We start from the raw sequence: 14,575 nt of genomic DNA on the forward strand, positions 1-14,575 counted from the left end.
TTCTGTGATTGTTTTTAATTCTTGATTTCCCCTTCTGTGATGCATTAATACGAACTATGGGTATGAATATTAACCCCTTCATTACTGTAGGCCACTAGTGATACAGTCAGAATACCACTAATCCTTGAACCGTTGCTACTGCTATATAATATGTTCTGTGTACAGTAAAAAAAAAAAAATCTTTTGTTTTTATACTCTACATTTTAACCGAAAGTTGTCAAAAAGGTTTAGCTCCATTTTAATTGAAAAATTATCTGTCATAGGGTGCTATTACACAAGTATTGCCTACTGCGGGTATTGCTCATGGTTTGCCACGAATTGCTTTGTTGCACTTGCGATTGTTTCAAGTTGCAAGTTCAAGTGCAGTCTAGCAATTAGCGATTAAACGTAAGTGTTACCCTCGGCAGGTAACGCTTGTTTAAAAGCGCGCGTACTGTCTCGTATCTGTGCTTCTTTAGACCTGTTTCAAATGTAATTCCCTTTTTATTAAACACTTACGTTACATTTATTGAACACTAATAAGATTTACAAGTGTTTATGACTTTTTGTGTGATTGTGTTTTATGCCTTAAATGTAATGTTTACACTAGTTTCTTCATTATTTTATACATGTGCCATATTGCCTTGTACACATTACTGTAGCTGGTTTTACACTATTATAATGTATAGGTTTTCTTTAAAGTAATGGAGTGTGATAACCCTTGTAGAGGCTGCTGTATATTATGCCCCCTGCAGGAAAACCAGCAGGGAATTTGATTTTGACCACTGCCTTACACCCCATTTACACTGAAAGATGATCGCTCAAAACTGTGACTCAAACTGTCGTTTGAGCGATTTTTGAGCGATCATCTTTGCATAGTCTTTAGTAGCGAATTAGCTACTAAAGAGCTATGCAGGCGGAGCGGGACATTGCCGCTCTTCCTTGGTGAACAATACAGCTGTTTTGCATAAGCAAACAGCTGCATTGCTCTGTGCTCTTATAGCTTGCGTCCCGCTGTGAACGATCAGCGGGGCACGGGCTGTAAGAATCTTATCAGCGCTGCCGACTGTGATAACAGCCTGCACCACTGATAAGAGTTCATCGCTCAATTCTAGAAAACTAGAATTGAGCGAGGAACTAATCATGCACTAAAACGCCACGATGTCTGTGCATTTAGACGCAATGGTCATCGCTCAAAACATGACTTTGAGCAAATTTTGAGTGAGAATCATTGTCTAAATGGGCCTTTACTGTGATTTGGCATTTCTCTGCTCATAAGGGGATGGGTTCTGATTACACTTTTATTAGAGAACATGTCAATCGTATTACCTAAAGTAATAATTCAAGTCTTAAACGGATACTTCACTTTAAAGTGAGCGTCACATGAACACCATAAACTAAATTTATAGGCTCATAGGAGCTGACATGCTAATTCCTGGTATATATTATGCTTACCTACTCTGCCATTCCCTCGCTGTATGCTGTCAAAGCCGCCGCTGGATGCAATCGGTGGACTACTTAGCATGCATATAGAATGAGAACACTATATTCATATGTATTCAGCTTTGACAGGGCGCAGCGTGGAAGGTAAGTATACTAGTCACTCCTATTAGTCCAAAAGTTTAGTTTATGGGACTCATAGGAGCTGACAGATACCATTTTTAAGAAAGAATATCTGTTAGCAGATGATATTTTAGTGCACATATACAAGGTGGCCCTCACCCACAGTCGTGTCCCCCTTCAGCACTATAGTGCAATGAGAGCGACCATGTAGGGCTCTTATTTAATAATGTGCCAAACCTCCAAGCTCTAGGAAGCAGCCAAGTACATTTCTATGCGTTATGCAATAAATCTGTATACTGCCTTTTGATGTTCTGTTCTGTGAGATATAATGCCTTGTGATGTATTGTGACTGTATAAACTGCTGTGAAATACTGCAAACTGTCCTGTGATTTTCTCTCCAATTCCATATTACTGTCAGCCAGCAGGGGCTTTGCTCTTTGAAAACACGTAGTACACCTGCTCTGCTGTGGTTTGCAGTGATAATGGGTTCAAGAAGTTGTACAGGATTTCTACCTACACTGCCACACCTGACCATGGGCTATGTCTGGTATTGCACCTCATCTCCATTGACAGAGTTGGGGCTGAGTTTCCGTACCATATAAAACCTGTAGACAAGTATGGTGCTATTAAAACATGGCCCGTTTCTTCTATAAACCTGTACAACCCCTTTAATTTACTTGGGTGATCCTGTGGACGTAAACAACTTTTCAACGAAAGGGGTCAGAGGGGGATAGCAAGAATTCTGATAAACAGGCAGTGCAAATGGCAGCAAAGTACAACACTAGTGCTCCAACTATTGTTTCCTAATGCACAAATGTGTTCCTTAGCATAAATGGACTATAACAGATGACCAGTTCTATTGTTATTGCAATGTAAGAGGAATTGAAAGGTAAGACTCCAGTGGGCTACAAACACAGACATTGGATCATTGGAACAACGTTCGATGACTCCAGCTTTCTGTTACACCGTGCTAATGAAAGGGTCAGAATTTTGCAAAAGGAGCATAAATCGATGAACCCTTCTGTCAGCTGTACAGAGCATCTCAGTACATATGTCTAATTTGCAGCAACTACAGAAAGCAGCTACCTATCTGCATGTGCCAGTATTCCTGCAGAATGAGTTTTTTTTATTCTGATGATTTTTTTAATGAATTCTTCAATACAACAAAAACAATTAAAGACACACAATAATTCAATAATATTCCTTAAGCCAAGGGTTTAGGCAACCTGAGGATCTGGAGGAGTCAGTTGACACAGCAGATGACCATAGGCTAGTTATGGTGAGACTAAACCAGCGCTATTAACAATTAATATCTTCTCAAAACACCAGGGAGAACATTGTTTAAGGTAGTTATATTTTTCTAGCTGAAGTGTATAGTTTACCTTATCAAGAAATTCCCTTCTAGAAGGGGGTGTAGCAGACAGCCAATTGAACCCAAAAACTTCCTGCCAATTGAACCCAAAAACTAGTCTGCCAATTTCTATCTTCTCCATAACGTCAATCTGCAAATTGACAGTACATCCCAATACACAAACCAGAGGTTCTAGGGTGATTGCTGTCTGATACGCAGTGGACAGAATATCCAGAACTGTTGTTCAGAATGTGTGAAGACTGGAAAAGCCCCAAAACCTATGGATTATGTCAGCGGCCCTAGCAGTGTAACTAGGACATCTAGAATCTGCACAGATACCTACTTTACATAGCAAAAGCGGTATTTTATATACCCAATGTACAAGGTAGAGCTGGGCTATCTGCCGGGCTTCACTAAAAGAAGATCAAGGAATCATTTCTGATACATTCCGCCAATGTTCTTCCCCAATTGGGCGTATATCTAATTCCCACTTGCTCTTGATAGGAGTAGATGCTGGTCTAAATAGCTTTGCAATAATTCTTTATAAAGAACAGAGATTACCCCAGTGTATGGTCCACAGCAACCAATATGCCAGAAATCCTGTCATCATGCACCGTCATCTTTATTTGTCTGCTTTGTACTGCATAGGCGTGACGCAATTGAAGGTATTGATAAAATAATCTACGTATGACGTAAGGGGAATTCATCTGCTCAAATGATGGCTAATTGACCTGAAGTGGTAGGAGGCGTTTTTATAGAAAAACGCCCCGCATCTGCCTGTAAATTGCACAATGGCAAGCGTGATATTGGGCCGAGCTTCAAAGCACGATTTCACACTTGTCCATGTGTAGGAAGCCTTAAGTGAAAAGTGGGATAAACAGATTGGGGAAGTTGAAATCTCCCTGACTCCAAGACTGCAAGAGGTGGGCCTTCCCTCACAACCTGACCTAATCGTCCCAATAGGATCATTCTTTGGAGCTACACTCCAACCTTTAAAATGTCTCTCTGGACTGCCAAAAAGAATACCCAGGAGTTCGGTAACAATAGCCCTCCATCATCTCTGCAGAAGGATTTTAACATCTAGTAGAATCTATTCGACAATGATTTCCTGCAATTCAGAAGGCCAAATGAGGTCCAACACGCTACTAAATGGGTGTTTCTAATTAAGTGGCTATTCGATGTGTTATAGGGTGACAAATTAACTAGAAGGAACGTCGGCTACCGGCCAACATCATCTTCATATAATCTCATGAAAAAGAACTTTTACATTTGACATAAGCCCATAAGAGAGTGTGTAGAACATCTAGCAGAGACAATCTATGCCGCAAAGCCGAGGGACCAACTAAATGAAGCCATTGCTCGTCATTCTTTTATGTGCAATAGTCTTTTATATTTAGCCCAGAGCATTAGAGCGCTGCCTGTGTTATACCAGAACATCAGCTTTTATCCCCACTCATAAGAATGACGACAGGCGTTACTTCCAGAATTCTGATTATTCCAGCACATGAAGATTTATACAGCGAGAGCGGCCAAACTCAATAAAATCAAATGAAGGGAAAAGTATTCAAAGGAAAATGTGATCAATTCATTTCTTTCAAGATGAATGAAATAATAACCTTACCAAAGCTTATTGGATAACTGGAACGAACTGTCAATCCCTTATGAAAGCCAGTTCAATATGCGAATTAACAAGAATATGGACACAGCACAGGGAATTCAGCGAATACAAAGGAAGCTACTGTGCATCTTCAATATTTAATGGCTGCTTTAAGCAATTTTTCAGTGCTTTAATGGATTATGAAAAACACCATGAATTTCAAGCCATTTTATGACATTTTTAAATGACTTTTTTTTCTGGGGTTTTTGGAACTTTTGAAAAAATTCTATTAAAAAAAAACTCCTTACCGCAGAGCATGCTGTGTTTTGTAAAACGGACATCATTCGAACCCAATAAACATCCCCTTGGTTTTGTCTCACCGCATTTGTAAAAGTCCAAACCATTAAAATATCACGCTATTTATTCAACAGAGAGGGGGAAAAGTGGAATAACTACTTTGTCATTTGATGACTTAACCTCCCCCCCTCCTCCCTCCAAAAAATGGTATAGAAAGTGATTTTAAAAAAAACATATGGGGCGTGGCTAGCAGCACATGGAGCAAATCGCACTTCAGTGAGCTCCTCTGCCCTAGGCAACATAGCGGCACTCTCTACGATACCCTGTACAGACCAACCTGGATTAGCACCACTCTGCTTCGGCATGGGGAAATTCAAAAAGAGAGTGAGCTTGGCCAGGCTCTTCTCCTCAACAAGGTCCTAAAATGGCAGTTGTGGGCGGCAGAGTGCAGCAATGGAGGACAGCCTGACACCTCCAGCCTCCCCTCAGGGGTCCTCATCCTCCTCTTCACAAGAAAGCTGGGTGAATCTTCCTTATTCCCCTTCTAGGACCCTCTCCATTGGTCATACAGAGGTTGAGGCTACTACCTCCCAAGTAAGTGAGTTTGCACATGTGGGAACTCTTTGCAGGCAGAGACTGTCCTGCAGGTTACTGAAGTTCTACTTGATGTGCCTCAAACTGATCTTTTAATTGACAGAGCACACGGTATTCCTCAACCTAAAGGCTCATTAAGACGCAAAGATGATCACTCAAAAATTGCTCAAAGGACAGTTTGAGTGACAGCTTTGAGCGATCATTTTGCATAAGCTACTAAGTAGCTACTCTGCTACTTAGTAGCTTAGTAGTATGCAAATGAAGCCTTTCGATGAATGCAGATAACAGCTAGAGGTCTGTTATTTGCCTTCAGCTCAATTGTTCTCCAGCGGGATAGCTGCTGAGACCTCAGTGTCCGGTCCTGATGAGCAGGAAAGACTGTTTTCAAGCTGGCTTGAAGTCAGCGATGAACGAATAGTGCATGAAAAGTGCATGATGAGTGCGCGTTTAGACGCAGCGATTATCGCTAAAAGATGGCTTTTGAGCGATAATCGTTGTCTAAATGGGCCTTAAATCTTGACATGCAGCAACCCCCAGAGATGGCATTGCTCGTCCCCATTTTTACCATTTCAAAGAAAAGCTCATCCTAACAGCAAGGAATGCTCTGGTTCTACCAGACAGGTTTAAAGACCTTGCTCTCTTCACTGATTTATCTGCAGCTACGTTGGTGAGATACTATGAATTCGCTAACGCTACAAAAATTTTACAGACCAATAATATCTCCTATAAATAGTGCTTCCCAGTAAAACTCCTGCTTACGAGGGAAGGAAAAAAAATTATCCATTGATTCTCCTTTAAAGCTAATACATTTAATTAACCCCTTAAGGACCAGGCTGTTTTGTACCATAAGGGCCAGACACTTTTTAGGGATTTCAGCCATGTGGCAGTTTTACTGCCCTATTTTTTTTACCTTTTTAGCTACCAAAATTATTTGTGCTCCTTTTTTTTTTCCTGTGACATATAGGGCTATTTTTTAATATCTTTTCATTGACACTTTGACCCTTTTTTAGTTTTATTGGGGGTAAAGAGCTAAAAAAAGATTTTTTATTTTTTTAACATTCATAGTAATTTTTTTTTAATTAGTATATTTACGCTAAAATAAAGTATGGGAACGGGTTCATCATTTTGTTTCGGACGTTTTGATATATAATTATGGTTTTGGTTTATGGGGCGCATATAGCAACGGTTTTGGTTGGCGTCAGCTTTAGGTTATTTTCTTATGTATATATTTTTATTTTATTCTGTAATTTTGATTTACCTATTTATGTAATTATTCTTTTTACTATCTCTGTCCCCCATGACATCATATAAAACCTCCGGGGTACAGTCACAGTTTTTTTTTATTTGACATTTTCCCACTGTAGCTGAGGCATCCATAGGAGCCCCAGTTACAGGAAAAAAAAACATCCGAGTCACTGGCAGAGCTGATCGCGTAGTGAAAGAAAGATTTCCACTTTCACTTTTTTAGTACATCAAGCACTGTATACTAAATAAAGGAGGCAGAAAGGGTTAAAACTCCTCCCTACTCCTCTGGGTTGTCAGCTGTGACTAACAGCTGACAAACTGTTCTGCTTCTGATTGATTGCAGAACAGGAGGCTTTAATCCCCGATGTTATTTTACATACGGCTGGGCTTGAAGCCCGGGACCAAGCGCCATAAATCTACAGTGCTTGGTCCTTAATGGGTTAAAGAATGGGGATTAACCTCACCTGTGAACAGGGCTAAAAGTGACTCCAATGCTACAGAAAATCACTTCTGTATCCATTCTATCTTGTTCATACATTTTTTTTTGTTTTACTATTTGCAGCCATTTTCACAGACTGAAAAATTTTGGGTTATGCAATTATCATAAGATACAGACCTATATCCTCTGTTAAAAGTTCTGAGTATATTCCCTTAAAACTTTACTATAGCTTTGGACATTAGACTGCCTTCTATATAATGGCTCACATGTTATACCAGGTTTGTTGATGTTCCCTCATAAACCCCCTCCAACCTTCGACAGTGGTATTTTGAAGCTATACTACTACTAATTGGTTGGTAATCTTTGTTGTTCTATCTTGCTTCTTTCAATTCATGTTGTTTGCTTGCAGTGTAACCATAACCAGCTCTGGCACTCTGACTTGCTTACAAGGTAATTATATGATCTACATTTCTAAAACTAATAATGGTGTTCCAAGTTGTATCCCTTAATGTCAAAGGACTTAACAGTCCATTTAAACAATCCATGCTTTGGAAAGCGGCAATTAACTCCCAGGCACATATTCTGTGTAATCAAGAATCCCGTCTTAATCAAGCGAATCTCTTTTGGGTAAAACATAAACTTTTTCCAAATACTCAATCGGCGCCCACGGTCAATAAGAAGAGGGGTGTTATTATTGCCATCAGAAATACTCTAGTGTTCACTTTAATCCAATCTTAGATCGATACGTTACTCTAATCTGTGACATAAATATTGTTACATACACCAATGGGGTTATTTATGCCACTAATAAAAAATATACCTCTATTTTTACCAGGCCTTCCTTAAGAAGATTAGCCCTTTCCAATCCACTGTCTAACGTCTGAAGACATTATGATTTAAGGCTGTACAGCTCCAATGTTGGATGACGGCCGTCGGGGTTCTCTTACTGTATATTGCCAGCCACTCTGCTGTTGGAGCCTATCCAATGTTCCACCTCATGCAGTACTGGCTTTAGCCAGCATATAGCGCTGTTGTATAACGGCAGAAAAAAAGTAAGCCCCCTAGGAAAACCAAGATACAAATTGGATTGGCAAGGGTTAAACAATCTAAACAAGGTGCAGAATTTCCGCCCGTGCCCGCTGCCATAGAAGTGCATTAGATAATGCAATCCTATGCAGATAGCCGCGATTTGATCGCGTGAAATCTCGCACAGTAAGCAAATCGCAGCATGTCCTATTTCTGTGCGGGCCTCGCAGACGCTCGCACAGAAACGTCACTGGTGACGCGTCGGCTCCGCTCTGCGCATGTGCCGGCTGGTTGGCAGCCAGCAAATAGCAAAGCGGGGAGACACCGGGAGGAGCTGAGGCGCAGTGGTCACTGCAGGGGAACGGCTCGCATCATTGCTGCGAGAATTCTCGCAGCGGGATCCGACCCGAACTTCTGCAGGAGGCCTTAAGGATAATACATACAATATCCTCTAAAATTTGGGTAATTACGTGGTGTGACCACGCCCCTATTTCTCTAACTATCGCTGAAGCATTTAATAAACCGCCATTGGCTTCATGGAGATTCAATAATTACTATCTACGTTCCTCTAAGTACTCTCTCTAAACTTCGGTGCTCTCTAATTATTTTGTGGATAATTGCACCTCTGATATACATCCAGCATCACTTTGGTGTGCCCATAAAGCTTATATGAGGGGTCATTTTATTAGTTTAGCTGCTGCAGATAAAAGAGAAAAGGGGGAATTAAAACTACATCTTTCAAATAAATAATAATCATTTGAGTGAATTAAAAAATACTGTTCGGCTAGAGCGGACATGATTCGCAATCTTCAAAGCCAACGACATCAGTTGGAATTATATAAGTATAATCAAGCTCTTAGAATTAAGGCTAGATACTACGGTCAAGGTAATAAAGCAAGTGTGCTGCTTTCATCGTATCTTAAAGGTCGCTCAGTCAACTCGAAGACTCCATATAGTTTTAATAAGGAAAATGATGGGGTATTTAACCCTGAGGGAATAGCTGATGTAATAGCGGAATATTATGCCTCTATATGACCTGTCCAAAGACTTAGAGTCCCCTTAACCCACTGCTAGGGGCATCTCTACTTTACTGGACTCTGTTTCACTTTCTAAAATATCTGCCCAACACTTGGATATGTTATCCGCACCAATCTCCCTTGAAGAAGCATTTCAAGACATTCTATCCCATTTTTAATAATAATTAAAACACTAGGAAAACTCCGAGGTTATGTACAACTATCATAACTTTACCTAAACCAGCGAAAACTCCAGATAGACCGGGAAACTTCCATCTCATATCACTGCTTAACCCCTTAACTCTGCAGAGCGTACAGTTACATCCTGCAGCTCTGGGGTATGTATGAAGGGAGACCGTGGGGCGATCTCGCTCTATACAACGCGAGTGCCGGCTGTTTCTTACAGCCAATATCCCGCCCCCAGCAGTTCCGATAAGCTGTGCCGCTCATCGGAGCTGTTAACCCTTTAAATGGCACCGTCAATTTTGACAGCTGCATTTAAATGCCTGACCGATGTTCGGGGGTCCTGCATTGCCCCCAGCAATAAGATCGCAGGTCGCCGTGCAGTTGCCATGGCAGCCAGGGGCCTCCGGAAAGGCCCCAGGTCTGTCTTGGCAAATTGCCTATCAAGCCATTGCAATGATGTCTGACGTACACTGATTGACATCCACATGGACCAATCATAACCCAGCTAGAGCGCCGATGAGCCGTAGGTACATCACACGCACAGCATACGTCATCACGCATTGTAGTGCGATACAGGGAACTACTACCCTACATCCTCTTACCATGGCGGTTCACTCCACGCAGACGCCAAACACGCCTACTGACAGAGCCGGACGAATGGGATACTGCCATCACAAAGTAAGGACTCCATATATAGAATGCATATGAATCTTATGTTTATTGTGCTTGAAAAAGTCGTCCTGCATGACGACGAAACGCGTCGCACAGAAATTAACTGAAATAAAACTGATGAAAATAAGTGTGTGGAGCCTGATCCTGGTGTCTAGGTCTGGGTAGCGCGGGCATTTCTACCGATTTTTTTTTTTTTTTTTTTTTTTTTTTTTTCATCCGAATTTCTTCTGAGTGGGTCCTGCAATCCAGTAGGACACAGAAGCCCAGCAGCTTATCGGACACATCGGGGGATTTATAAGCCTACGAGGAAGTGGAGGTGTTGGTGAGGCTTCTAAGCAGGAGCACTCGCCAAACACTGGGTGAGTCAATTTTAATATTTCCAGTAATAATACTCCTATAGAGTATTACATCATATGTTGCATTGTAACTCCAGGCCATCACGGGTAACGCCTCCCTGACGTGTTTTGTATAGTCTACTGGGAGTATTTCAGTGTAGAGCTTCACAAATTCGGCATTACAGGTATACCCCAAACTTCCAATATGGCTTTATATTCTTACCCTTCTGTTGCTATAACAGCTTTAGATTTATTCTTCAAAAGCCTTGTATATTTCAATGATACCCAGCAAGGTTGTCCACGGTCACTGTTAATTTTCACATTAGTTAAAGATCTCCTAGCAGATTAGGGAAGTAGCACAAAAGAATTGGCATAACCATTGGCAAACAAGAACATAAAATAGGACTTTTCGCAGATGATGTCATTGGCACCTTGTATAAATCCGAATTGTCACTAGGTATAGTTATAGACATATTGCAACAGTTTAGTGTCACTTCCTATTATAAGCTAAATATCACTAAGTCACCTATCTTGGGAATATATATCTGATCCTAATAAATCTTCTCCAAAAAAAGTTGTTTTTTTTCGATCTCTAGGCTCATTACCTCATTTAAACCTTAAACTATCTTTCCCCTCACATATGCGTTTTCAACATAATTACTCCCCTTTACTTCAAGACATTGAACAAGTTTTGACCAAATATCTAAAAGGGGTTTCCAGGGAGAATACTATTGATGACCTATCCTCAGGTAAGGTAATCAATAGTTGATCGGCTGGGGTCCGTCGCTCGGGACCTCAACCGATCAGCTGAGCAGGCGCATGCTGTCAGCAGTGCAAATACAGAGAGGTCGGAGTGGAAGCAGCAGAAGTCTCCGCACAAATCTCCATGTAAAACTATGGGCGCTGCTATGCGAGAGCACGCACAAGATAGAACATGCCACGATTTGTTTCCTGCATAGCGGTGCCTTTCAGGAAAACCTCGCTCGTGTGTAAGACCCCATTCAAAAGAATGGGGTTCATGAGTGTGCAAAATTTTTGCGTCTCAAGGCGCAAATCTTATGTGATTGTGAAGACAGCCTAAAGGTAACTATCTTCAAAAATGCAGAGCCACATGAGAGAGGTATCGGTGCAGTAGTGTGCCACCAATGGCGCAGACCATGTAGTTTCTATAAAGCCAATGAGCCGAGGAAACCTGGGGCCAAATGGTCCTATCCCCGTCCCTTTTATGACTTGCTGAGCCTCCTTAATCCACAGTACTGCAAGATGCCACGTGACCCCTGCAGTACCTAACCCTACTCCTCCACTGTCTCTGGTACTTTACTGAAAGCAGGATACAAGTGCTATGTGTTGCACGCCGTGCTAGTTCTGGCAGTAGTGTGTATTGGACAGTTCAGTGGTTGCTTTTCTTCCGCGGGGCTGAGGTTACTATAACTGAGGAACACAAAGGGGTGAACTAGTACTACGGGGGTACTTGAAGGGGTACTATTACTTTGTGGTGCCACGGGGGGTGCTTTATTACTTTGTGGGGCTACAGAGGAGGCACTACTACTTAGAGGGTTACTGAGAATGGCTTCATGAGTAGCAACAGAAGGGGAAGATTGGGCAGAGAAAAGGCCAGAAGGAGTCTTCAAGTCAATCTGGGCCCAGGTTGCGAAGAAAGATGAAAACGGTGACTCCAATCAGAAAAGACATCACTTGTGATCACTGGAGGTAACTGCACTGTAATCATTATCAATGTAAAGAGCTGGAATCTGGATATTATTTGGTAACTGCATTATTTAGCGCTTTAAAAAAAATTGTGTTATAGTTGTCATTTGCGATGTTGGAATATAAGGATTCCACATCCATGGTGGCCAGGATGGCGCCATCGGGGAGGGGACCTATGGTTGATAGTTTGTTCAGTAGGTCCATGATGTCTTGCAAGTAGCTGGATGTATTTCTCACCAGTGGTTTGAGGACACCATCTACATTGGGGTGTTCCTGATCGTTGTTTGGATACAGGCCTGCTCTGAACTTGGGGTGTTCCTGATTGGTGTTTGGATATAGGCCTGCTCTGGACTCGAGATGTTCCTGATCGGTGTTTGGGTACAGGCCTGCTCTGAACTTGGGGTGTTCCTGATCGTTGTTTGGATACAGGCCTGCTCTGAACTTGGGGTGTTCTTGATCGTTGTTTGGGTACAGGCCTGCTTTGAGTCAAAGTGTTTGGAGTTTCTTTTCCTTGTTCTTAATTAGGCAGCATCGGAGTGTTGTGTAAAAGTGTTGCATTTCCAGGTTCACGTCCTCTGTAAGTGTGAAGACACTGTGGGCAAAGCTTGTAATGAAGTCCTGTCATTTGGTTATGAGAGTAAAGGCCACCACTATATAAGTAGGATATACAACACTTGGACCAGACAGCCTCTTCAAGGGGTGTTAGATTTTTAATTTCAGTCTTAAACAAAGAGTGAGTCTACTACATGGAAGGGAATCAAGAATAATTCATATGTCCAAATAAAATGTAAGCAGGATATCGACCCCTGGAAGCGCAGTCAGTCCTCCTAGATCTCATACTGGTGGAAAGAGATAATATTTTCACAGCTTCTTAATGTGTCGTTTCCAAAGGCAGATGCTGACAGACTACATTAGGAACTTCTGACACCTTGTCATTAATAGTAAATGTTTTTCTTCGCTTCTTTAGTCCATTGTGGCTGAAACTCTCATTCATCTCGGTGTTAACAGCTATGGTCTTATCTCAAGGCATTTTATCACCGATGTGTTGTGAAATAATTAGGCAATTAAGTCAGTTTCTATGGATTGTACATTCAGAAAGCGAGCTCATCTATCTTGTCAATATTAATTGAGGCAGAATATCGAGAATATCAATGAGATTGGCAGGCAGTGCTGAATTTTGGCAACTGATTTCTTTATTACAGTTTCCATGCAGGGGTTTCAAATCCTGAGACGTCTCTTTATTTTTGGAAGAATTGATATTGTACTCTTATAGCCCCATTCACACGGGCAACATGGCATCGCCGTGAGAAAATCGCAGCGATATCATATTGCTGGTCCGTGCGATCGCTGCAGTTTCTTGCGGTGATACAATCCGCTGCATCTTCTTCCCGCTCCCCGGCAGTAGGATTTCTTACTGTCAAAGTTGCATCACACTGCACAAAAATTGTGTTTTCGTAAGATGCGATGCAACAGAAAGGAAGGCTCTATAGGGAAACATGGGCTACAAAGCCTCCCGTGGTGTGGGCATATCGCGGGACCTGTAAGGTTTTTGTGTCAGGATGTCGCGCATTCCAAAACATCGCACGCGTGAATTAACCCATTGGAAGGCATAGGCTGAACGAACACGCGATTTGTCGCAACGCAACAAAATCGCGCAACTTTGTTGCCTGTGTGAAAAAGGCCTATATTGCACATAATCATTGTGTGTGTGTGTATATATATATATATATATATATATATATATATATATAATTAGTCTAAGATGAATAGTCTGATGTCATCTGAAGCATACCTGCTGTCTCATCAGGGGTTCTTTCCCAGCCTCATGCTTTACACTGCAGCTCTCTGTGCTCTGATGGGCTGCTGTGTATACTTACAAGCTCACCATAAACTCAGTTTATACAGAACTTACTTTCATTATAGCAAGGATAAAATTGTTAAAATCTACAAGCAACTAAACCACCATTGAGATAAAGAAGAGCCCTGGGATAGGTAATTAGTAATTACCAAAACTCTACCAAGCACAATGAGCCTTGTTAAGCTTCACTTTAAAGAAGACCTGTCAGATCTCTTAACATTTTTTGTTTCAGTAAACACTTTTATTCCTCATTAATTAACAATTCTAGTGCATATTTTCTTAGAACTTTGCTTTTGTGCCATTGAGTACAAATGGGTGTTACCGTTTCCTTCATTAATAGAGCATGACCCTACATCACCTGACACTGTTAGGACTGATTGGATAGTAAGGGGTAGTAACCAGAGATGAGCGAGCGTACTCGCTAAGGGCAAATACTCGAGCGAGTATTGCCTTTTGCGAGTACCTGCCCGCTCGTCTCAAAAGATTCGGGTGCCGACAGGGGTGAGTGGTGAGTTGCGGAAGTGAGCAGGGAGGAGCAGGGGAGAGAGAGAAAGAGAGATATCCCTCCTGCTCCTCCCCGCTCTTCCCTGCTGCCCCCCGCCGGCACCCGAATCTTTTGAGACGAGCAGGCAGGTACTCGCAAAAGGCAATACTCTCTCGAGTATTTGCCCATAGCGAGTACGCTCGCTCATCTCTAGTAGTAACACCCA

The sequence above is a fragment of the Eleutherodactylus coqui genome, chromosome 5 (assembly GCF_035609145.1).
Source record: "Eleutherodactylus coqui strain aEleCoq1 chromosome 5, aEleCoq1.hap1, whole genome shotgun sequence".
Taxonomy (NCBI): Eukaryota; Metazoa; Chordata; class Amphibia; order Anura; family Eleutherodactylidae; genus Eleutherodactylus; species Eleutherodactylus coqui.